The sequence below is a fragment of the Osmerus mordax genome, chromosome 17 (genome assembly GCF_038355195.1).
Source record: "Osmerus mordax isolate fOsmMor3 chromosome 17, fOsmMor3.pri, whole genome shotgun sequence".
Lineage (NCBI taxonomy): Eukaryota > Metazoa > Chordata > Actinopteri > Osmeriformes > Osmeridae > Osmerus > Osmerus mordax.
Window position 1 is genome coordinate 14,793,871 of NC_090066.1, and position 21,213 is coordinate 14,815,083.

The 21,213-nt window shown below is 53.3% G+C and overlaps 29 non-coding genes across 29 annotated transcripts; all 29 read left to right on the forward strand.

Annotated features, from left to right (window-relative positions):
- The first annotated feature begins 1,064 nt into the window (after positions 1 to 1,064).
- Positions 1,065 to 1,138, forward strand: trnai-aau (transfer RNA isoleucine (anticodon AAU)). The gene has a single exon. It is a non-coding gene; the product is annotated as a tRNA-Ile (tRNA).
- An 84-nt stretch (positions 1,139 to 1,222) lies between these two features.
- trnaf-gaa (transfer RNA phenylalanine (anticodon GAA)) lies at positions 1,223 to 1,295 on the forward strand. Its single transcript has one exon. It is a non-coding gene; the product is annotated as a tRNA-Phe (tRNA).
- A 670-nt stretch (positions 1,296 to 1,965) lies between these two features.
- trnai-aau (transfer RNA isoleucine (anticodon AAU)) lies at positions 1,966 to 2,039 on the forward strand. The gene has a single exon. It is a non-coding gene; the product is annotated as a tRNA-Ile (tRNA).
- An 84-nt stretch (positions 2,040 to 2,123) lies between these two features.
- trnaf-gaa (transfer RNA phenylalanine (anticodon GAA)) lies at positions 2,124 to 2,196 on the forward strand. The gene has a single exon. It is a non-coding gene; the product is annotated as a tRNA-Phe (tRNA).
- An 829-nt stretch (positions 2,197 to 3,025) lies between these two features.
- Positions 3,026 to 3,098, forward strand: trnaf-gaa (transfer RNA phenylalanine (anticodon GAA)). Its single transcript has one exon. It is a non-coding gene; the product is annotated as a tRNA-Phe (tRNA).
- A 672-nt stretch (positions 3,099 to 3,770) lies between these two features.
- On the forward strand, positions 3,771 to 3,844 carry trnai-aau (transfer RNA isoleucine (anticodon AAU)). Its single transcript has one exon. It is a non-coding gene; the product is annotated as a tRNA-Ile (tRNA).
- Positions 3,845 to 3,928: 84 nt separating this feature from the next.
- Positions 3,929 to 4,001, forward strand: trnaf-gaa (transfer RNA phenylalanine (anticodon GAA)). Its single transcript has one exon. It is a non-coding gene; the product is annotated as a tRNA-Phe (tRNA).
- An 826-nt stretch (positions 4,002 to 4,827) lies between these two features.
- Positions 4,828 to 4,900, forward strand: trnaf-gaa (transfer RNA phenylalanine (anticodon GAA)). Its single transcript has one exon. It is a non-coding gene; the product is annotated as a tRNA-Phe (tRNA).
- An 827-nt stretch (positions 4,901 to 5,727) lies between these two features.
- trnaf-gaa (transfer RNA phenylalanine (anticodon GAA)) lies at positions 5,728 to 5,800 on the forward strand. The gene has a single exon. It is a non-coding gene; the product is annotated as a tRNA-Phe (tRNA).
- A 1,085-nt stretch (positions 5,801 to 6,885) lies between these two features.
- trnaf-gaa (transfer RNA phenylalanine (anticodon GAA)) lies at positions 6,886 to 6,958 on the forward strand. Its single transcript has one exon. It is a non-coding gene; the product is annotated as a tRNA-Phe (tRNA).
- Positions 6,959 to 9,430: 2,472 nt separating this feature from the next.
- Positions 9,431 to 9,504, forward strand: trnai-aau (transfer RNA isoleucine (anticodon AAU)). The gene has a single exon. It is a non-coding gene; the product is annotated as a tRNA-Ile (tRNA).
- An 84-nt stretch (positions 9,505 to 9,588) lies between these two features.
- trnaf-gaa (transfer RNA phenylalanine (anticodon GAA)) lies at positions 9,589 to 9,661 on the forward strand. Its single transcript has one exon. It is a non-coding gene; the product is annotated as a tRNA-Phe (tRNA).
- Positions 9,662 to 10,331: 670 nt separating this feature from the next.
- On the forward strand, positions 10,332 to 10,405 carry trnai-aau (transfer RNA isoleucine (anticodon AAU)). The gene has a single exon. It is a non-coding gene; the product is annotated as a tRNA-Ile (tRNA).
- Positions 10,406 to 10,489: 84 nt separating this feature from the next.
- On the forward strand, positions 10,490 to 10,562 carry trnaf-gaa (transfer RNA phenylalanine (anticodon GAA)). The gene has a single exon. It is a non-coding gene; the product is annotated as a tRNA-Phe (tRNA).
- A 1,569-nt stretch (positions 10,563 to 12,131) lies between these two features.
- Positions 12,132 to 12,205, forward strand: trnai-aau (transfer RNA isoleucine (anticodon AAU)). Its single transcript has one exon. It is a non-coding gene; the product is annotated as a tRNA-Ile (tRNA).
- An 84-nt stretch (positions 12,206 to 12,289) lies between these two features.
- On the forward strand, positions 12,290 to 12,362 carry trnaf-gaa (transfer RNA phenylalanine (anticodon GAA)). The gene has a single exon. It is a non-coding gene; the product is annotated as a tRNA-Phe (tRNA).
- A 670-nt stretch (positions 12,363 to 13,032) lies between these two features.
- On the forward strand, positions 13,033 to 13,106 carry trnai-aau (transfer RNA isoleucine (anticodon AAU)). The gene has a single exon. It is a non-coding gene; the product is annotated as a tRNA-Ile (tRNA).
- Positions 13,107 to 13,190: 84 nt separating this feature from the next.
- On the forward strand, positions 13,191 to 13,263 carry trnaf-gaa (transfer RNA phenylalanine (anticodon GAA)). Its single transcript has one exon. It is a non-coding gene; the product is annotated as a tRNA-Phe (tRNA).
- Positions 13,264 to 13,933: 670 nt separating this feature from the next.
- trnai-aau (transfer RNA isoleucine (anticodon AAU)) lies at positions 13,934 to 14,007 on the forward strand. The gene has a single exon. It is a non-coding gene; the product is annotated as a tRNA-Ile (tRNA).
- An 83-nt stretch (positions 14,008 to 14,090) lies between these two features.
- trnaf-gaa (transfer RNA phenylalanine (anticodon GAA)) lies at positions 14,091 to 14,163 on the forward strand. The gene has a single exon. It is a non-coding gene; the product is annotated as a tRNA-Phe (tRNA).
- An 828-nt stretch (positions 14,164 to 14,991) lies between these two features.
- Positions 14,992 to 15,064, forward strand: trnaf-gaa (transfer RNA phenylalanine (anticodon GAA)). Its single transcript has one exon. It is a non-coding gene; the product is annotated as a tRNA-Phe (tRNA).
- Positions 15,065 to 15,893: 829 nt separating this feature from the next.
- On the forward strand, positions 15,894 to 15,966 carry trnaf-gaa (transfer RNA phenylalanine (anticodon GAA)). Its single transcript has one exon. It is a non-coding gene; the product is annotated as a tRNA-Phe (tRNA).
- A 670-nt stretch (positions 15,967 to 16,636) lies between these two features.
- On the forward strand, positions 16,637 to 16,710 carry trnai-aau (transfer RNA isoleucine (anticodon AAU)). The gene has a single exon. It is a non-coding gene; the product is annotated as a tRNA-Ile (tRNA).
- Positions 16,711 to 16,794: 84 nt separating this feature from the next.
- Positions 16,795 to 16,867, forward strand: trnaf-gaa (transfer RNA phenylalanine (anticodon GAA)). The gene has a single exon. It is a non-coding gene; the product is annotated as a tRNA-Phe (tRNA).
- An 829-nt stretch (positions 16,868 to 17,696) lies between these two features.
- Positions 17,697 to 17,769, forward strand: trnaf-gaa (transfer RNA phenylalanine (anticodon GAA)). Its single transcript has one exon. It is a non-coding gene; the product is annotated as a tRNA-Phe (tRNA).
- Positions 17,770 to 18,597: 828 nt separating this feature from the next.
- trnaf-gaa (transfer RNA phenylalanine (anticodon GAA)) lies at positions 18,598 to 18,670 on the forward strand. Its single transcript has one exon. It is a non-coding gene; the product is annotated as a tRNA-Phe (tRNA).
- Positions 18,671 to 19,499: 829 nt separating this feature from the next.
- Positions 19,500 to 19,572, forward strand: trnaf-gaa (transfer RNA phenylalanine (anticodon GAA)). Its single transcript has one exon. It is a non-coding gene; the product is annotated as a tRNA-Phe (tRNA).
- A 670-nt stretch (positions 19,573 to 20,242) lies between these two features.
- On the forward strand, positions 20,243 to 20,316 carry trnai-aau (transfer RNA isoleucine (anticodon AAU)). Its single transcript has one exon. It is a non-coding gene; the product is annotated as a tRNA-Ile (tRNA).
- An 84-nt stretch (positions 20,317 to 20,400) lies between these two features.
- Positions 20,401 to 20,473, forward strand: trnaf-gaa (transfer RNA phenylalanine (anticodon GAA)). Its single transcript has one exon. It is a non-coding gene; the product is annotated as a tRNA-Phe (tRNA).
- Positions 20,474 to 21,213: the final 740 nt, after the last annotated feature.

Consider the following 21,213-nt stretch of genomic DNA (forward strand, 5'->3'; position numbering starts at 1 on the left):
AGTCTCGGAATGCTGCTAGCTCCCGTTTCGTTGCGTTCTTGACATCCACTTGAATTTGCAGCGAAAAAAGCGCCTGGTGGCGTGGGCCAAACACGACCGGTTGTTTCACGCCAACACGAGGTGGCGCCGAGGACACCCCGTTTCCGTTGCTTCACATGCCGTCATTGGCCTGTTAGCTCAGTTGGTCAGAGCATGGTGCTAATAACGCCAAGGTCACGGGTTCGATCTCCTTACGGGCCATTGAGAGCTTTTTGGAGGTCTTTTCCTTCCTTCCCCGCGTTTGTGGCTAGACTTCGACATGCTACTGAAGACAGAGGTCTCCGTGCTGAAGTAGCTCAGTTGGGAGAGTGTTAGACTGAAGATCTAAAGGTCCCTGGTTCGATCCAGGGTTTCGTCAAAACTTTGCCGTCTCCAAAGTAGAGTCTGCTCAAGGAAGTGGTTGACGGTGCGTTTTCTCAAAGGTCACGCCAAAGCACTGCTGACCGCTGACTGGTCAAAGAAATGCGCGACACGGGACGTACTGCATAAACTTGTCCCTTTTAAATATCTGAGGTGAGAGCGCAGCGCTGTGCACCAGTGGCCCGTGTTTTCCCTCCATTGGATGAAATGTCAAGCCGCAAAACGCCCCCGCCGATTGAGGATTTGGAGACGTTCCTGTGCTTGCCGCTAAAAGGACGACAGGAGAGAGTGGCTTGTGTCGCGATGAAGATGACGACCAGCTGCATCGAGGGGGTGCTGTCTGCGTTGGGAGATAGACTGCAGAACGTGCAGCGGAGCTGTACTTTAGGGGAAACTGCCAAAAGACGAAAAGGAAGACGGTATTGGACAATGCTGGCGTCTATCCCGCTACCTCTTGCATGATAAGCGAACGCCGTACCATTTCAGCAGTGCACCTTGGAGTCTCGGAATGCTGCTGGCTCCCGTTTCGTTGCTTTCTTGACATCCACTTGAATTTGCAGCGAAAAAAGCGCCTGGTGGCGTGGGCCAAACACGACCGGTTGTTTCACGCCGACACGAGGTGGCGCCGAGGACACCTCGTTTCCGTTCCTTCACATGCAGTCATTGGCCTGTTAGCTCAGTTGGTCAGAGCGTGGTGCTAATAACGCCAAGGTCACGGGTTCGATCCCCTTACGGGCCACTGAGAGCTTTTTGGAGGTCTTTTCCTTCCTTCCCCGCGTTTGTGACCAGGCTTCGACATGCTACTGAAGACAGAGGTGTCTCTGCCGAATTAGCTCAGTTGGGAGAGCGTTAGACTGAAGATCTAAAGGTCCCTGGTTCGATCCCGGGTTTCGGCAAAGCTTTGCCGTCTCCAAAGTAGAGTCTACTCAAGGAAGTGGTTGACGGTGTGTTTTCTCAAAGGTCACGCCAAAGCACTGCTGACCGCTGACTGGTCAAAGAAATGCGCGACACGGGACGTACTGCATAAACTTGTCCCTTTTAAATATCTGAGGTGAGAGCGCAGCGCTGTGCACCAGTGGCCCATGTTTTCCCTCCATTGGATGAAATGTCAAGCCGCAAAACGCCCCCGCCAATTGAGGATTTGGAGACGTTCCTGTGCTTGCCGCTAAAAGGACGACAGGAGAGAGTGGCTTGTGTCGCGATGAAGATGACGACCAGCTGCATCGAGGGGGTGCTGTCTGCGTTGGGAAATAGACTGCAGAACGTGCAGCGGAGCTGTACTTTAGGGGAAACTGCCAAAAGACGAAAAAGAAGAAGACGGTATTGGACAATGCTGGCGTCTATCCCGCTACCTCTTGCATGATAAGCGAACGCCGTACCATTTCGGCAGTGCACCTTGGAGTCTCGGAATGCTGCTAGCTCCCGTTTCGTTGCTTTCTTGACATCCACTTGAATTTGCAGCGAAAAAAGCGCCTGGTGGCGTGGGCCAAACACGACCGGTTGTTTCACGCCGACACGAGGTGGCGCCGAGGACACCACGTTTCCGTTGCTTCACAAGGCGTCATTGGCCTGTTAGCTCAGTTGGTCAGAGCGTGGTGCTAATAACGCCAAGGTCACGGGTTCGATCCCCTTACGGGCCATTGAGAGCTTTATGGAGGTCTTTTCCTTCCTTCCACGCGTTTGAGGCCAGGCTTCGCCATGCTACTGAAGACAGTGGTCTCCGTGCCGAAATAGCTCAGTTGGGAGAGCGTTAGACTGAAGATCTGAAGGTCCCTGGTTCGATCCCGGGTTTCGGCAAAGCTTTGCCGTCTCCAAAGTAGAGTCTACTCAAGGAAGTGGTTGACGGTGTGTTTTCTCAAAGGTCACGCCAAAGCACTGCTGACCGCTGACTGGTCAAAGAAATGCGCGACACGGGACGTACTGCATAAACTTGTCCCTTTTAAATATCTGAGGTGAGAGCGCAGCGCTGTGCACCAGTGGCCCGTGTTTTCCCTCCATTGGATGAAATGTCAAGCCGCAAAACGCCCCCGCCGATTGAGGATTTGGAGACGTTCCTGTGCTTGCCGCTAAAAGGACGACAGGAGAGAGTGGCTTGTGTCGCGATGAAGATGACGACCAGCTGCATCGAGGGGGTGCTGTCTGCGTTGGGAGATAGACTGCAGAACGTGCAGCGGAGCTGTACTTTAGGGGAAACTGCCAAAAGACGAAAAAAAAAGAAGACGGTATTGGACAATGCTGGCGTCTATCCCGCTACCTCTTGCATGATAAGCGAACGCCGTACCATTTCGGCAGTGCACCTTGGAGTCTCGGAATGCTGCTAGCTCCCGTTTCGTTGCTTTCTTGACATCCACTTGAATTTGCAGCGAAAAAAGCACCTGGTGGCGTGGGTCAAACACGACCGGTTGTTTCACGCCGACACGAGGTGGCGCCGAGGACACCCCGTTTCCGTTGTTTCACATGCCGTCATTGGCCTGTTAGCTCAGTTGGTCAGAGCGTGGTGCTAATAACGCCAAGGTCACGGGTTCGATCCCCTTAAGGGCCACTGAGAGCTTTTTGGAGGTCTTTTCCTTCCTTCCCCGCGTTTGTGGCCAGGCTTCGACATGCTACTGAAGACAGAGGTCTCTGTGCCGAAATAGCTCAGTTGGGAGAGCGTTAGACTGAAGATCTAAAGGTCCCTGGTTCGATCCCGGGTTTCGGCAAAGCTTTGGCGCCTCCAAAGTAGAGTCTACTCAAGGAAGTGGTTGACGGTGCGTTTTCTCAAAGGTCACGCCAAAGCACTGCTGACCGCTGACTGGTCAAAGAAATGCACGACACGGGACGTACTGCATAAACTTGTTCCTTTTAAATATCTGAGGTGAGAGAGCAGCGCTGTGCACCAGTGGCCCGTGTTTTCCCTCCATTGGATGAAATGTCAAGCCGCAAAACGCCCCCGCCGATTGAGGATTTGGAGACGTTCCTGTGCTTGCCGCTAAAAGAACGACAGGAGAGAGTGGCTTGTGTCGCGATGAAGATGACGACCAGCTGCATCGAGGGGGTGCGGTCTGCGTTGGGAGATAGACTGCAGAACGTGCAGCGGAGCTGTACTTTAGGGGAAAATGTCAAAAGACAACAAAAAAAAGAAGACGGTATTGGACAATGCTGGCGTCTATCCCGCTACCTCTTGCATGATAAGCGAACGCCGTACCATTTCGGCAGTGCACCTTGGAGTCTCGGAATGCTGCTAGCTCCCGTTTCATTGCGTTCTTGACATCCACTTGAATTTGCAGCGAAAAAAGCGCCTGGTGGCGTGGGCCAAACACGACCGGTTGTTTCACGCCGACACGAGGTGGCGCCGGGGACACCCCGTTTCCGTTGTCTCTCATGCCGTCATTGGCCTGTTAGCTCAGTTGGTCAGAGCGTGGTGCTAATAACGCCAAGGTCACGGGTTCGATCCCCTTACGGGCCACTGAGAGCTTTTTGGAGGTCTTTTCCTTCCTTCCCCGCGTTTGTGGCCAGGCTTCGACATGCTACTGAAGACAGAGGTCTCTGTGCCGAAATAGCTCAGTTGGGAGAGTGTTAGACTGAAGATCTAAAGGTCCCTGGTTCGATCCCGGGTTTCGGCAAAGCTTTGGCGTCTCCAAAGTAGAGTCTACTCAAGGAAGTGGTTGACGGTGCGTTTTCTCAAAGGTCACGCCAAAGCACTGCTGACCGCTGACTGGTCAAAGAAATGCACGACACGGGACGTACTGCATAAACTTGTCCCTTTTAAATATCTGAGGTGAGAGCGCAGCGCTGTGCACCAGTGGGCCGTGTTTTCCCTCCATTGGATAAAATGTCAAGCCGCAAAACGCCCCCGATTGAGGATTTGGAGACATTCCTGTGCTTGCCGCTAAAAGGACGACAGGAGAGAGTGGCTTGTGTCGCGATGAAGATGACGACCAGCTGCATCGAGGGGGTGCTGTCTGCGTTGGGAGATAGACTGCATAACGTGCAGCGGAGCTGTACTTTAAGGGAAACTGCCAAAAGACATAAAAAAAATAAGACGGTATTGGACCATGCTGGCGTCTATCCCGCTACCTCTTGCATGATAAGCGAACGCCGTACCATTTCGGCAGTGCACCTTGGAGTCTCGGAATGCTGCTAGCTCCCGTTTCGTTGCGTTCTTGACATCCACTTGAATTTGCAGCGAAAAAAGCGCCTGGTGGCGTGGGCCAAACACGACCGGTTGTTTCACGCCGACACGAGGTGGGGCCGAGGACACCCCGTTTCCGTTGCTTCACATGCCGTCATTGGCCTGTTAGCTCAGTTGGTCAGAGCGTGGTGCTAATAACGCCAAGGTCACAGGTTCGATCTCCTTACGGGCCATTGAGAGCTTTTTGGAGGTCTTTTCCTTCCTTCCCCGCGTTTGTGGCCAGGCTTCGCCATGCTACTGAAGACAGTGGTCTCCGTGCCGAAATAGCTCAGTTGGGAGAGCGTTAGACTGAAGATCTAAAGGTCCCTGGTTCGATCCCCGGTTTCGGCAAAGCTTTGCCGTCTCCAAAGTAGAGTCTACTCAAGGAAGTGGTTGACGGTGCGTTTTCTCAAAGGTCACGCCAAAGCACTGCTGACCGCTGACTGGTCAAAGAAATGCGCGACACGGGACGTACTGCATAAACTTGTCCCTTTTAAATATCTGAGGTGAGAGCGCAGCGCTGTGCACCAGTGGGCCGTGTTTTCCCTCCATTGGATGAAATGTCAAGCCGCAAAACGCCCCCGATTGAGGATTTGGAGACATTCCTGTGCTTGCCGCTAAAAGGACGACAGGAGAGAGTGGCTTGTGTCGCGATGAAGATGACGACCAGCTGCATCGAGGGGGTGCTGTCTGCGTTGGGAGATAGACTGCAGAACGTGCAGCGGAGCTGTACTTTAGGGGAAACTGCCAAAAGACAACAAAAAAAATAAGACGGTATTGGACAATGCTGGCGTCTATCCCGCTACCTCTTGCATGATAATCGAACGCCGTACCATTTCGGCAGTGCACCTTGGAGTCTCGGAATGCTGCTAGCTCCCGTTTCGTTGCGTTCTTGACATCCACTTGAATTTGCAGCGAAAAAAGCGCCTGGTGGCGTGGGCCAAACACGACCGGTTGTTTCACGCCGACACGAGGTGGGGCCGAGGACACCCCGTTTCCGTTGCTTCACATGCCGTCATTGGCCTGTTAGCTCAGTTGGTCAGAGCGTGGTGCTAATAACACCAAGGTCACAGGTTCGATCTCCTTACGGGCCATTGAGAGCTTTTTGGAGGTCTTTTCCTTCCTTCCCCGCGTTTGTGGCCAGGCTTCGCCATGCTACTGAAGACAGTGGTCTCCGTGCCGAAATAGCTCAGTTGGGAGAGCGTTAGACTGAAGATCTAAAGGTCCCTGGTTCGATCCCGGGTTTCGGCAAAGCTTTGCCGTCTCCAAAGTAGAGTCTACTCAAGGAAGTGGTTGACGGTGCGTTTTCTCAAAGGTCACGCCAAAGCACTGCTGACCGCTGACTGGTCAAAGAAATGCGCGACACGGGACGTACTGCATAAACTTGTCCCTTTTAAATATCTGAGGTGAGAGCGCAGCGCTGTGCACCAGTGGGCCGTGTTTTCCCTCCATTGGATGAAATGTCAAGCTGCAAAACGCCCCCGATTGAGGATTTGGAGACATTCCTGTGCTTGCCGCTAAAAGGACGACAGGAGAGAGTGGCTTGTGTCGCGATGAAGATGACGACCAGCTGCATCGAGGGGGTGCTGTCTGCGTTGGGAGATAGACTGCAGAACGTGCAGCGGAGCTGTACTTTAGGGGAAACTGCCAAAAGACAAAAAAAAAAGAAGACGGTATTGGACAATGCTGGCGTCTATCCCGCTACCTCTTGCATGATAAGCGAACGCCGTACCATTTCGGCAGTTCACCTTGGAGTCTCGGAATGCTGTTAGCTCCCGTTTCGTTGCTTTCTTGACATCCACTTGAATTTTTAGCGAAAAAAGCGCCTGGTGGCGTGGGCCAAACACGACCGGTTGTTTCACGCCGACACGAGGTGGCGCCGAGGACACCCCGTTTCCGTTGTTTCACATGCCGTCATTGGCCTGTTAGCTCAGTTGGTCAGAGCGTGGTGCTAATAACGCCAAGGTCACGGGTTCGATCCCGAGCATGTCCAGCTCCTCCACAAAGTCGGATAGCGAGCCTGGTGGGCGATAAAGAACAATTAAGCATGCTTTGATAGGATCAGTTAGCATCGCATAATGGTGTTCAAATGATTTGGCAGTAACAGGGAGTGGTGTGGATGTGTATTTAATATGTGGGGAAAGAAGCAACCCTGTCCCACCACCACATGCCGTCATTGGCCTGTTAGCTCAGTTGGTCAGAGCGTGGTGCTAATAAAGCCAAGGTCACGGGTTCGATCCCCTTACGGGCCACTGAGAGCTTTTTGGAGGTCTTTTCCTTCCTTCCACACGTTTGTGGCCAGGCTTCGCTATGCTACTGAAGACAGTGGTCTCCGTGCCGAAATAGCTCAGTTGGGAGAGCGTTAGACTGAAGATCTAAAGGTCCCTGGTTCGATCCCGGGTTTCGGCAAAGCTTTGGCGTCTCCAAAGTAGAGTCTACTTTGGAGAAGTGGTTGACGGTGCGTTTTCTCAAAGGTCACGCCAAAGCACTGCTGACCGCTGACTGGTCAAAGAAATGCGCGACACGGGACGTACTGCATAAACTTGTCCCTTTTAAATATCTGAGGTGAGAGCGCAGCGCTGTGCACCAGTGGCCCGTGTTTTCCCTCCATTGGATGAAATGTCAAGCCGCAAAACGCCCCCGCCGATTGAGGATTTGGAGACGTTCCTGTGCTTGCCGCTAAAAGGACGACAGGAGAGAGTGGCTTGTGTCGCGATGAAGATGACGACCAGCTGCATCGAGGGGGTGCTGTCTGCGTTGGGAGATAGACTGCAGAACGTGCAGCGGAGCTGTACTTTAGGGGAAACTGCCAAAAGACGAAAAAAAAAGAAGACGGTATTGGACAATGCTGGCGTCTATCCCGCTACCTCTTGCATGATAAGCGAACGCCGTACCATTTCGGCAGTGCACCTTGGAGTCTCGGAATGCTGCTAGCTCCCGTTTCGTTGCGTTCTTGACATCCACTTGAATTTGTAGCGAAAAAAGCGCCTGGTGGCGTGGGCCAAACACGACCGGTTGTTTCACGCCAACACGAGGTGGCGCCGAGGACACCCCGTTTCCGTTGCTTCACATGCCGTCATTGGCCTGTTAGCTCAGTTGGTCAGAGCGTGGTGCTAATAACGCCAAGGTCACGGGTTCGATCTCCTTACGGGCCATTGAGAGCTTTTTGGAGGTCTTTTCCTTCCTTTCCCGCGTTTGTGGCTAGACTTCGACATGCTACTGAAGACAGAGGTCTCCGTGCTGAAGTAGCTCAGTTGGGAGAGTGTTAGACTGAAGATCTAAAGGTCCCTGGTTCGATCCAGGGTTTCGTCAAAACTTTGCCGTCTCCAAAGTAGAGTCTGCTCAAGGAAGTGGTTGACGGTGCGTTTTCTCAAAGGTCACGCCAAAGCACTGCTGACCGCTGACTGGTCAAAGAAATGCGCGACACGGGACGTACTGCATAAACTTGTCCCTTTTAAATATCTGAGGTGAGAGCGCAGCGCTGTGCACCAGTGGCCCGTGTTTTCCCTCCATTGGATGAAATGTCAAGCCGCAAAACGCCCCCGCCGATTGAGGATTTGGAGACGTTCCTGTGCTTGCCGCTAAAAGGACGACAGGAGAGAGTGGCTTGTGTCGCGATGAAGATGACGACCAGCTGCATCGAGGGGGTGCTGTCTGCGTTGGGAGATAGACTGCAGAACGTGCAGCGGAGCTGTACTTTAGGGGAAACTGCCAAAAGACGAAAAAAGAAGAAGACGGTATTGGACAATGCTGGCGTCTATCCCGCTACCTCTTGCATGATAAGCGAACGCCGTACCATTTCGGCAGTGCACCTTGGAGTCTCGGAATGCTGCTAGCTCCCGTTTCGTTGCGTTCTTGACATCCACTTGAATTTGCAGCGAAAAAAGCGCCTGGTGGCGTGGGCCAAACACGACCGGTTGTTTCACGCCAACACGAGGTGGCGCCGAGGACACCCCGTTTCCGTTGCTTCACATGCCGTCATTGGCCTGTTAGCTCAGTTGGTCAGAGCATGGTGCTAATAACGCCAAGGTCACGGGTTCGATCTCCTTACGGGCCATTGAGAGCTTTTTGGAGGTCTTTTCCTTCCTTCCCCGCGTTTGTGGCTAGACTTCGACATGCTACTGAAGACAGAGGTCTCCGTGCTGAAGTAGCTCAGTTGGGAGAGTGTTAGACTGAAGATCTAAAGGTCCCTGGTTCGATCCAGGGTTTCGTCAAAACTTTGCCGTCTCCAAAGTAGAGTCTGCTCAAGGAAGTGGTTGACGGTGCGTTTTCTCAAAGGTCACGCCAAAGCACTGCTGACCGCTGACTGGTCAAAGAAATGCGCGACACGGGAATTACTGCATAAACTTGTCCCTTTTAAATATCTGAGGTGAGAGCGCAGCGCTGTGCACCAGTGGCCCGTGTTTTCCCTCCATTGGATGAAATGTCAAGCCGCAAAACGCCCCCGCCGATTGAGGATTTGGAGACGTTCCTGTGCTTGCCGCTAAAAGGACGACAGGAGAGAGTGGCTTGTGTCGCGATGAAGATGACGACCAGCTGCATCGAGGGGGTGCTGTCTGCGTTGGGAGATAGACTGCAGAACGTGCAGCGGAGCTGTACTTTAGGGGAAACTGCCAAAAGACGAAAAGGAAGACGGTATTGGACAATGCTGGCGTCTATCCCGCTACCTCTTGCATGATAAGCGAACGCCGTACCATTTCAGCAGTGCACCTTGGAGTCTCGGAATGCTGCTGGCTCCCGTTTCGTTGCTTTCTTGACATCCACTTGAATTTGCAGCGAAAAAAGCGCCTGGTGGCGTGGGCCAAACACGACCGGTTGTTTCACGCCGACACGAGGTGGCGCCGAGGACACCACGTTTCCGTTGCTTCACAAGGCGTCATTGGCCTGTTAGCTCAGTTGGTCAGAGCGTGGTGCTAATAACGCCAAGGTCACGGGTTCGATCCCCTTACGGGCCATTGAGAGCTTTATGGAGGTCTTTTCCTTCCTTCCACGCGTTTGAGGCCAGGCTTCGCCATGCTACTGAAGACAGTGGTCTCCGTGCCGAAATAGCTCAGTTGGGAGAGCGTTAGACTGAAGATCTGAAGGTCCCTGGTTCGATCCCGGGTTTCGGCAAAGCTTTGGCGTCTCCAAAGTAGAGTCTACTCAAGGAAGTGGTTGACGGTGCGTTTTCTCAAAGGTCACGCCAAAGCACTGCTGACCGCTGACTGGTCAAAGAAATGCGCGACACGGGACGTACTGCATAAACTTGTCCCTTTTAAATATCTGAGGTGAGAGCGCAGCGCTGTGCACCAGTGGCCCGTGTTTTCCCTCCATTGGATGAAATGTCAAGCCGCAAAACGCCCCCGCCGATTGAGGATTTGGAGACGTTCCTGTGCTTGCCGCTAAAAGGACGACAGGAGAGAGTGGCTTGTGTCGCGATGAAGATGACGACCAGCTGCATCGAGGGGGTGCTGTCTGCGTTGGGAGATAGACTGCAGAACGTGCAGCGGAGCTGTACTTTAGGGGAAACTGCCAAAAGACGAAAAAGAAGAAGACGGTATTGGACAATGCTGGCGTCTATCCCGCTACCTCTTGCATGATAAGCGAACGCCGTACCATTTCGGCAGTGCACCTTGGAGTCTCGGAATGCTGCTAGCTCCCGTTTCGTTGCTTTCTTGACATCCACTTGAATTTGCAGCGAAAAAAGCGCCTGGTGGCGTGGGCCAAACACGACCGGTTGTTTCACGCCGACACGAGGTGGCGCCGAGGACACCACGTTTCCGTTGCTTCACAAGGCGTCATTGGCCTGTTAGCTCAGTTGGTCAGAGCGTGGTGCTAATAACGCCAAGGTCACGGGTTCGATCCCCTTACGGGCCATTGAGAGCTTTATGGAGGTCTTTTCCTTCCTTCCACGCGTTTGAGGCCAGGCTTCGCCATGCTACTGAAGACAGTGGTCTCCGTGCCGAAATAGCTCAGTTGGGAGAGCGTTAGACTGAAGATCTGAAGGTCCCTGGTTCGATCCCGGGTTTCGGCAAAGCTTTGCCGTCTCCAAAGTAGAGTCTACTCAAGGAAGTGGTTGACGGTGTGTTTTCTCAAAGGTCACGCCAAAGCACTGCTGACCGCTGACTGGTCAAAGAAATGCGCGACACGGGACGTACTGCATAAACTTGTCCCTTTTAAATATCTGAGGTGAGAGCGCAGCGCTGTGCACCAGTGGCCCGTGTTTTCCCTCCATTGGATGAAATGTCAAGCCGCAAAACGCCCCCGCCGATTGAGGATTTGGAGACGTTCCTGTGCTTGCCGCTAAAAGGACGACAGGAGAGAGTGGCTTGTGTCGCGATGAAGATGACGACCAGCTGCATCGAGGGGGTGCTGTCTGCGTTGGGAGATAGACTGCAGAACGTGCAGCGGAGCTGTACTTTAGGGGAAACTGCCAAAAGACAAAAAAAAAAGAAGACGGTATTGGACAATGCTGGCGTCTATCCCGCTACCTCTTGCATGATAAGCGAACGCCGTACCATTTCGGCAGTGCACCTTGGAGTCTCGGAATGCTGCTAGCTCCCGTTTCGTTGCGTTCTTGACATCCACTTGAATTTGCAGCGAAAAAAGCGCCTGGTGGCGTGGGCCAAACACGACCGGTTGTTTCACGCCAACACGAGGTGGCGCCGAGGACACCCCGTTTCCGTTGCTTCACATGCCGTCATTGGCCTGTTAGCTCAGTTGGTCAGAGCATGGTGCTAATAACGCCAAGGTCACGGGTTCGATCTCCTTACGGGCCATTGAGAGCTTTTTGGAGGTCTTTTCCTTCCTTCCCCGCGTTTGTGGCTAGACTTCGACATGCTACTGAAGACAGAGGTCTCCGTGCTGAAGTAGCTCAGTTGGGAGTGTGTTAGACTGAAGATCTAAAGGTCCCTGGTTCGATCCAGGGTTTCGTCAAAACTTTGCCGTCTCCAAAGTAGAGTCTGCTCAAGGAAGTGGTTGACGGTGCGTTTTCTCAAAGGTCACGCCAAAGCACTGCTGACCGCTGACTGGTCAAAGAAATGCGCGACACGGGACGTACTGCATAAACTTGTCCCTTTTAAATATCTGAGGTGAGAGCGCAGCGCTGTGCACCAGTGGCCCGTGTTTTCCCTCCATTGGATGAAATGTCAAGCCGCAAAACGCCCCCGCCGATTGAGGATTTGGAGACGTTCCTGTGCTTGCCGCTAAAAGGACGACAGGAGAGAGTGGCTTGTGTCGCGATGAAGATGACGACCAGCTGCATCGAGGGGGTGCTGTCTGCGTTGGGAGATAGACTGCAGAACGTGCAGCGGAGCTGTACTTTAGGGGAAACTGCCAAAAGACGAAAAGGAAGACGGTATTGGACAATGCTGGCGTCTATCCCGCTACCTCTTGCATGATAAGCGAACGCCGTACCATTTCAGCAGTGCACCTTGGAGTCTCGGAATGCTGCTGGCTCCCGTTTCGTTGCTTTCTTGACATCCACTTGAATTTGCAGCGAAAAAAGCGCCTGGTGGCGTGGGCCAAACACGACCGGTTGTTTCACGCCGACACGAGGTGGCGCCGAGGACACCTCGTTTCCGTTCCTTCACATGCAGTCATTGGCCTGTTAGCTCAGTTGGTCAGAGCGTGGTGCTAATAACGCCAAGGTCACGGGTTCGATCCCCTTACGGGCCACTGAGAGCTTTTTGGAGGTCTTTTCCTTCCTTCCCCGCGTTTGTGACCAGGCTTCGACATGCTACTGAAGACAGAGGTGTCTCTGCCGAATTAGCTCAGTTGGGAGAGCGTTAGACTGAAGATCTAAAGGTCCCTGGTTCGATCCCGGGTTTCGGCAAAGCTTTGCCGTCTCCAAAGTAGAGTCTACTCAAGGAAGTGGTTGACGGTGTGTTTTCTCAAAGGTCACGCCAAAGCACTGCTGACCGCTGACTGGTCAAAGAAATGCGCGACACGGGACGTACTGCATAAACTTGTCCCTTTTAAATATCTGAGGTGAGAGCGCAGCGCTGTGCACCAGTGGCCCATGTTTTCCCTCCATTGGATGAAATGTCAAGCCGCAAAACGCCCCCGCCGATTGAGGATTTGGAGACGTTCCTGTGCTTGCCGCTAAAAGGACGACAGGAGAGAGTGGCTTGTGTCGCGATGAAGATGACGACCAGCTGCATCGAGGGGGTGCTGTCTGCGTTGGGAAATAGACTGCAGAACGTGCAGCGGAGCTGTACTTTAGGGGAAACTGCCAAAAGACGAAAAAGAAGAAGACGGTATTGGACAATGCTGGCGTCTATCCCGCTACCTCTTGCATGATAAGCGAACGCCGTACCATTTCGGCAGTGCACCTTGGAGTCTCGGAATGCTGCTAGCTCCCGTTTCGTTGCTTTCTTGACATCCACTTGAATTTGCAGCGAAAAAAGCGCCTGGTGGCGTGGGCCAAACACGACCGGTTGTTTCACGCCGACACGAGGTGGCGCCGAGGACACCACGTTTCCGTTGCTTCACAAGGCGTCATTGGCCTGTTAGCTCAGTTGGTCAGAGCGTGGTGCTAATAACGCCAAGGTCACGGGTTCGATCCCCTTACGGGCCATTGAGAGCTTTATGGAGGTCTTTTCCTTCCTTCCACGCGTTTGAGGCCAGGCTTCGCCATGCTACTGAAGACAGTGGTCTCCGTGCCGAAATAGCTCAGTTGGGAGAGCGTTAGACTGAAGATCTGAAGGTCCCTGGTTCGATCCCGGGTTTCGGCAAAGCTTTGGCGTCTCCAAAGTAGAGTCTACTCAAGGAAGTGGTTGACGGTGCGTTTTCTCAAAGGTCACGCCAAAGCACTGCTGACCGCTGACTGGTCAAAGAAATGCGCGACACGGGACGTACTGCATAAACTTGTCCCTTTTAAATATCTGAGGTGAGAGCGCAGCGCTGTGCACCAGTGGCCCGTGTTTTCCCTCCATTGGATGAAATGTCAAGCCGCAAAACGCCCCCGCCGATTGAGGATTTGGAGACGTTCCTGTGCTTGCCGCTAAAAGGACGACAGGAGAGAGTGGCTTGTGTCGCGATGAAGATGACGACCAGCTGCATCGAGGGGGTGCTGTCTGCGTTGGGAGATAGACTGCAGAACGTGCAGCGGAGCTGTACTTTAGGGGAAACTGCCAAAAGACGAAAAAGAAGAAGACGGTATTGGACAATGCTGGCGTCTATCCCGCTACCTCTTGCATGATAAGCGAACGCCGTACCATTTCGGCAGTGCACCTTGGAGTCTCGGAATGCTGCTAGCTCCCGTTTCGTTGCGTTCTTGACATCCACTTGAATTTGCAGCGAAAAAAGCGCCTGGTGGCGTGGGCCAAACACGACCGGTTGTTTCACGCCAACACGAGGTGGCGCCGAGGACACCCCGTTTCCGTTGCTTCACATGCCGTCATTGGCCTGTTAGCTCAGTTGGTCAGAGCGTGGTGCTAATAACGCCAAGGTCACGGGTTCGATCCCCTTACGGGCCACTGAGAGCTTTTTGGAGGTCTTTTCCTTCCTTCCCCGCGTTTGTGACCAGGCTTCGACATCTACTGAAGACAGAGGTGTCTCTGCCGAAATAGCTCAGTTGGGAGAGCGTTAGACTGAAGATCTAAAGGTCCCTGGTTCGATCCCGGGTTTCGGCAAAGCTTTGGCGTCTCCAAAGTAGAGTCTACTCAAGGAAGTGGTTGACGGTGCGTTTTCTCAAAGGTCACGCCAAAGCACTGCTGACCGCTGACTGGTCAAAGAAATGCGCGACACGGGACGTACTGCATAAACTTGTCCCTTTTAAATATCTGAGGTGAGAGCGCAGCGCTGTGCACCAGTGGGCCGTGTTTTCCCTCCATTGGATGAAATGTCAAGCCGCAAAACGCCCCCGCCGATTGAGGATTTGGAGACGTTCCTGTGCTTGCCGCTAAAAGGACGACAGGAGAGAGTGGCTTGTGTCGCGATGAAGATGACGACCAGCTGCATCGAGGGGGTGCTGTCTGCGTTGGGAGATAGACTGCAGAACGTGCAGCGGAGCTGTACTTTAGGGGAAACTGCCAAAAGACGAAAAAGAAGAAGACGGTATTGGACAATGCTGGCGTCTATCCCGCTACCTCTTGCATGATAAGCGAACGCCGTACCATTTCGGCAGTGCACCTTGGAGTCTCGGAATGCTGCTAGCTCCCGTTTCGTTGCTTTCTTGACATCCACTTGAATTTGCAGCGAAAAAAGCGCCTGGTGGCGTGGGCCAAACACGACCGGTTGTTTCACGCCGACACGAGGTGGCGCCGAGGACACCACGTTTCCGTTGCTTCACAAGGCGTCATTGGCCTGTTAGCTCAGTTGGTCAGAGCGTGGTGCTAATCACGCCAAGGTCATGGGTTCGATCCCCTTACGGGCCATTTAGAGCTTTTTGGAGGTCTTTTCCTTCCTTCCCCGCGTTTGTGGCCAGGCTTCGCCATGCTACTGAAGACAGTGGTCTCCGTGCCGAAATAGCTCAGTTGGGAGAGCGTTAGACTGAAGATCTAAAGGTCCCTGGTTCGATCCCGGGTTTCGGCAAAGCTTTGGCGTCTCCAAAGTAGAGTCTACTCAAGGAAGTGGTTGACGGTGCGTTTTCTCAAAGGTCACGCCAAAGCACTGCTGACCGCTGACTGGTCAAAGAAATGCGCGACACGCGACGTACTGCATAAACTTGTCCCTTTTAAATATCTGAGGTGAGAGCGCAGCGCTGTGCACCAGTGGCCCGTGTTTTCCCTCCATTGGATGAAATGTCAAGCCGCAAAACGCCCCCGCCGATTGAGGATTTGGAGACGTTCCTGTGCTTGCCGCTAAAAGGACGACAGGAGAGAGTGGCTTGTGTCGCGATGAAGATGACGACCAGCTGCATCGAGGGGGTGCTGTCTGCGTTGGGAGATAGACTGCAGAATGTGCAGCGGAGCTGTACTTTAGGGGAAACTGCCAAAAGACGAAAAAAAAAGAAGACGGTATTGGACAATGCTGGCGTCTATCCCGCTACCTCTTGCATGATAAGCGAACGCCGTACCATTTCGGCAGTGCACCTTGGAGTCTCGGAATGCTGCTAGCTCCCGTTTCGTTGCGTTCTTGACATCCACTTGAATTTGCAGCGAAAAAAGCGCCTGGTGGCGTGGGCCAAACACGACCGGTTGTTTCACATTGACACGAGGTGGCGCCGAGGACACCACGTTTCCGTTGCTTCACATGCCGTCATTTGCCTGTTAGCTCAGTTGGTCAGAGCGTGGTGCTAATAACGCCAAGGTCACGGGTTCGATCCCCTTACGGGCCACTGAGAGCTTTTTGGAGGTCTTTTCCTTCCTTCCCCGCGTTTGTGGCCAGACTTCGACATGCTACTGAAGACAGAGGTCTCTGTGCCGAAATAGCTCAGTTGGGAGAGCGTTAGACTGAAGATCTGAAGGTCCCTGGTTCGATCCCGGGTTTCGGCAAAGCTTTGGCGTCTCCAAAGTAGAGTCTACTCAAGGAAGTGGTTGACGGTGCGTTTTCTCAAAGGTCACGCCAAAGCACTGCTGACCGCTGACTGGTCAAAGAAATGCGCGACACGGGACGTACTGCATAAACTTGTTCCTTTTAAATATCTGAGGTGAGAGAGCAGCGCTGTGCACCAGTGGCCCGTGTTTTCCCTCCATTGGATGAAATGTCAAGCCGCAAAACGCCCCCGCCGATTGAGGATTTGGAGACGTTCCTGTGCTTGCCGCTAAAAGGACGACAGGAGAGAGTGGCTTGTGTCGCGATGAAGATGACGACCAGCTGCATCGAGGGGGTGCTGTCTGCGTTGGGAGATAGACTGCAGAACGTGCAGCGGAGCTGTACTTTAGGGGAAACTGCCAAAAGACGAAAAAGAAGAAGACGGTATTGGACAATGCTGGCGTCTATCCCGCTACCTCTTGCATGATAAGCGAACGCCGTACCATTTCGGCAGTGCACCTTGGAGTCTCGGAATGCTGCTAGCTCCCGTTTCGTTGCTTTCTTGACATCCACTTGAATTTGCAGCGAAAAAAGCGCCTGGTGGCGTGGGCCAAACACGACCGGTTGTTTCACGCCGACACGAGGTGGCGCCGAGGACACCACGTTTCCGTTGCTTCACAAGGCGTCATTGGCCTGTTAGCTCAGTTGGTCAGAGCGTGGTGCTAATAACGCCAAGGTCACGGGTTCGATCCCCTTACGGGCCATTGAGAGCTTTATGGAGGTCTTTTCCTTCCTTCCCCGAGTTTGTGGCCAGACTTCGACATGCTACTGAAGACAGAGGTCTCTGTGCCGAAATAGCTAAGTTGGGAGAGCGTTAGACTGAAGATCTAAAGGTCCCTGGTTCGATCCCGGGTTTCGGCAAAGCTTTGGCGTCTCCAAAGTAGAGTCTACTCAAGGAAGTGGTTGACGGTGCGTTTTCTCAAAGGTCACGCCAAAGCACTGCTGACCGCTGACTGGTCAAAGAAATGCGCGACACGGGACGTACTGCATAAACTTGTCCCTTTTAAATATCTGAGGTGAGAGCGCAGCGCTGTGCACCAGTGGCCCGTGTTTTCCCTCCATTGGATGAAATGTCAAGCCGCAAAACGCCCCCGCCGATTGAGGATTTGGAGACGTTCCTGTGCTTGCCGCTAAAAGGACGACAGGAGAGAGTGGCTTGTGTCGCGATGAAGATGACGACCAGCTGCATCGAGGGGGTGCTGTCTGCGTTGGGAGATAGACTGCAGAATGTGCAGCGGAGCTGTACTTTAGGGGAAACTGCCAAAAGACGAAAAAAAAAGAAGACGGTATTGGACAATGCTGGCGTCTATCCCGCTACCTCTTGCATGATAAGCGAACGCCGTACCATTTCGGCAGTGCACCTTGGAGTCTCGGAATGCTGCTAGCTCCCGTTTCGTTGCGTTCTTGACATCCACTTGAATTTGCAGCGAAAAAAGCGCCTGGTGGCGTGGGCCAAACACGACCGGTTGTTTCACGCCGACACGAGGTGGCGCCGAGGACACCACGTTTCCGTTGCTTCACAAGGGGTCATTGGCCTGTTAGCTCGGTTGGTCAGAGCGTGGTGCTAATAACGCCAAGGTCACGGGTTCGATCCCCTTACGGGCCATTGAGAGCTTTATGGAGGTCTTTTCCTTCCTTCCACGCGTTTGAGGCCAGGCTTCGCCATGCTACTGAAGACAGTGGTCTCCGTGCCGAAATAGCTCAGTTGGGAGAGCGTTAGACTGAAGATCTGAAGGTCCCTGGTTCGATCCCGGGTTTCGGCAAAGCTTTGGCGTCTCCAAAGTAGAGTCTACTCAAGGAAGTGGTTGACGGTGCGTTTTCTCAAAGGTCACGCCAAAGCACTGCTGACCGCTGACTGGTCAAAGAAATGCGGGACACGGGACGTACTGCATAAACTTGTCCCTTTTAAATATCTGAGGTGAGAGCGCAGCGCTGTGCACCAGTGGCCCGTGTTTTCCCTCCATTGGATGAAATGTCAAGCCGCAAAACGCCCCCGCCGATTGAGGATTTGGAGACGTTCCTGTGCTTGCCGCTAAAAGGACGACAGGAGAGAGTGGCTTGTGTCGCGATGAAGATGACGACCAGCTGCATCGAGGGGGTGCTGTCTGCGTTGGGAGATAGACTGCAGAACGTGCAGCGGAGCTGTACTTTAGGGGAAACTGCCAAAAGACGAAAAAGAAGAAGACGGTATTGGACAATGCTGGCGTCTATCCCGCTACCTCTTGCATGATAAGCGAACGCCGTACCATTTCGGCAGTGCACCTTGGAGTCTCGGAATGCTGATAGCTCCCGTTTCGTTGCTTTCTTGACGTCCACTTGAATTTGCAGCGAAAAAAGCGCCTGGTGGCGTGGGCCAAACACGACCGGTTGTTTCACATTGACACGAGGTGGCGCCGAGGACACCACGTTTCCGTTGCTTCACATGCCGTCATTTGCCTGTTAGCTCAGTTGGTCAGAGCGTGGTGCTAATAACGCCAAGGTCACGGGTTCGATCCCCTTACGGGCCACTGAGAGCTTTTTGGAGGTCTTTTCCTTCCTTCCCCGCGTTTGTGGCCAGACTTCGACATGCTACTGAAGACAGAGGTCTCTGTGCCGAAATAGCTCAGTTGGGAGAGCGTTAGACTGAAGATCTGAAGGTCCCTGGTTCGATCCCGGGTTTCGGCAAAGCTTTGGCGTCTCCAAAGTAGAGTCTACTCAAGGAAGTGGTTGACGGTGCGTTTTCTCAAAGGTCACGCCAAAGCACTGCTGACCGCTGACTGGTCAAAGAAATGCGCGACACGGGACGTACTGCATAAACTTGTTCCTTTTAAATATCTGAGGTGAGAGAGCAGCGCTGTGCACCAGTGGCCCGTGTTTTCCCTCCATTGGATGAAATGTCAAGCCGCAAAACGCCCCCGCCGATTGAGGATTTGGAGACGTTCCTGTGCTTGCCGCTAAAAGGACGACAGGAGAGAGTGGCTTGTGTCGCGATGAAGATGACGACCAGCTGCATCGAGGGGGTGCTGTCTGCGTTGGGAGATAGACTGCAGAATGTGCAGCGGAGCTGTACTTTAGGGGAAACTGCCAAAAGACGAAAAAAAAAGAAGACGGTATTGGACAATGCTGGCGTCTATCCCGCTACCTCTTGCATGATAAGCGAACGCCGTACCATTTCGGCAGTGCACCTTGGAGTCTCGGAATGCTGCTAGCTCCCGTTTCGTTGCGTTCTTGACATCCACTTGAATTTGCAGCGAAAAAAGCGCCTGGTGGCGTGGGCCAAACACGACCGGTTGTTTCACATTGACACGAGGTGGCGCCGAGGACACCACGTTTCCGTTGCTTCACATGCCGTCATTTGCCTGTTAGCTCAGTTGGTCAGAGCGTGGTGCTAATAACGCCAAGGTCACGGGTTCGATCCCCTTACGGGCCACTGAGAGCTTTTTGGAGGTCTTTTCCTTCCTTCCCCGCGTTTGTGGCCAGACTTCGACATGCTACTGAAGACAGAGGTCTCTGTGCCGAAATAGCTCAGTTGGGAGAGCGTTAGACTGAAGATCTGAAGGTCCCTGGTTCGATCCCGGGTTTCGGCAAAGCTTTGGCGTCTCCAAAGTAGAGTCTACTCAAGGAAGTGGTTGACGGTGCGTTTTCTCAAAGGTCACGCCAAAGCACTGCTGACCGCTGACTGGTCAAAGAAATGCGCGACACGGGACGTACTGCATAAACTTGTTCCTTTTAAATATCTGAGGTGAGAGAGCAGCGCTGTGCACCAGTGGCCCGTGTTTTCCCTCCATTGGATGAAATGTCAAGCCGCAAAACGCCCCCGCCGATTGAGGATTTGGAGACGTTCCTGTGCTTGCCGCTAAAAGGACGACAGGAGAGAGTGGCTTGTGTCGCGATGAAGATGACGACCAGCTGCATCGAGGGGGTGCTGTCTGCGTTGGGAGATAGACTGCAGAACGTGCAGCGGAGCTGTACTTTAGGGGAAACTGCCAAAAGACGAAAAAGAAGAAGACGGTATTGGACAATGCTGGCGTCTATCCCGCTACCTCTTGCATGATAAGCGAACGCCGTACCATTTCGGCAGTGCACCTTGGAGTCTCGGAATGCTGCTAGCTCCCGTTTCGTTGCTTTCTTGACATCCACTTGAATTTGCAGCGAAAAAAGCGCCTGGTGGCGTGGGCCAAACACGACCGGTTGTTTCACGCCGACACGAGGTGGCGCCGAGGACACCACGTTTCCGTTGCTTCACAAGGCGTCATTGGCCTGTTAGCTCAGTTGGTCAGAGCGTGGTGCTAATAACGCCAAGGTCACGGGTTCGATCCCCTTACGGGCCATTGAGAGCTTTATGGAGGTCTTTTCCTTCCTTCCCCGAGTTTGTGGCCAGACTTCGACATGCTACTGAAGACAGAGGTCTCTGTGCCGAAATAGCTCAGTTGGGAGAGCGTTAGACTGAAGATCTAAAGGTCCCTGGTTCGATCCCGGGTTTCGGCAAAGCTTTGGCGTCTCCAAAGTAGAGTCTACTCAAGGAAGTGGTTGACGGTGCGTTTTCTCAAAGGTCACGCCAAAGCACTGCTGACCGCTGACTGGTCAAAGAAATGCGCGACACGGGACGTACTGCATAAACTTGTCCCTTTTAAATATCTGAGGTGAGAGCGCAGCGCTGTGCACCAGTGGCCCGTGTTTTCCCTCCATTGGATGAAATGTCAAGCCGCAAAACGCCCCCGCCGATTGAGGATTTGGAGACGTTCCTGTGCTTGCCGCTAAAAGGACGACAGGAGAGAGTGGCTTGTGTCGCGATGAAGATGACGACCAGCTGCATCGAGGGGGTGCTGTCTGCGTTGGGAGATAGACTGCAGAATGTGCAGCGGAGCTGTACTTTAGGGGAAACTGCCAAAAGACGAAAAAAAAAGAAGACGGTATTGGACAATGCTGGCGTCTATCCCGCTACCTCTTGCATGATAAGCGAACGCCGTACCATTTCGGCAGTGCACCTTGGAGTCTCGGAATGCTGCTAGCTCCCGTTTCGTTGCGTTCTTGACATCCACTTGAATTTGCAGCGAAAAAAGCGCCTGGTGGCGTGGGCCAAACACGACCGGTTGTTTCACGCCGACACGAGGTGGCGCCGAGGACACCACGTTTCCGTTGCTTCACAAGGGGTCATTGGCCTGTTAGCTCGGTTGGTCAGAGCGTGGTGCTAATAACGCCAAGGTCACGGGTTCGATCCCCTTACG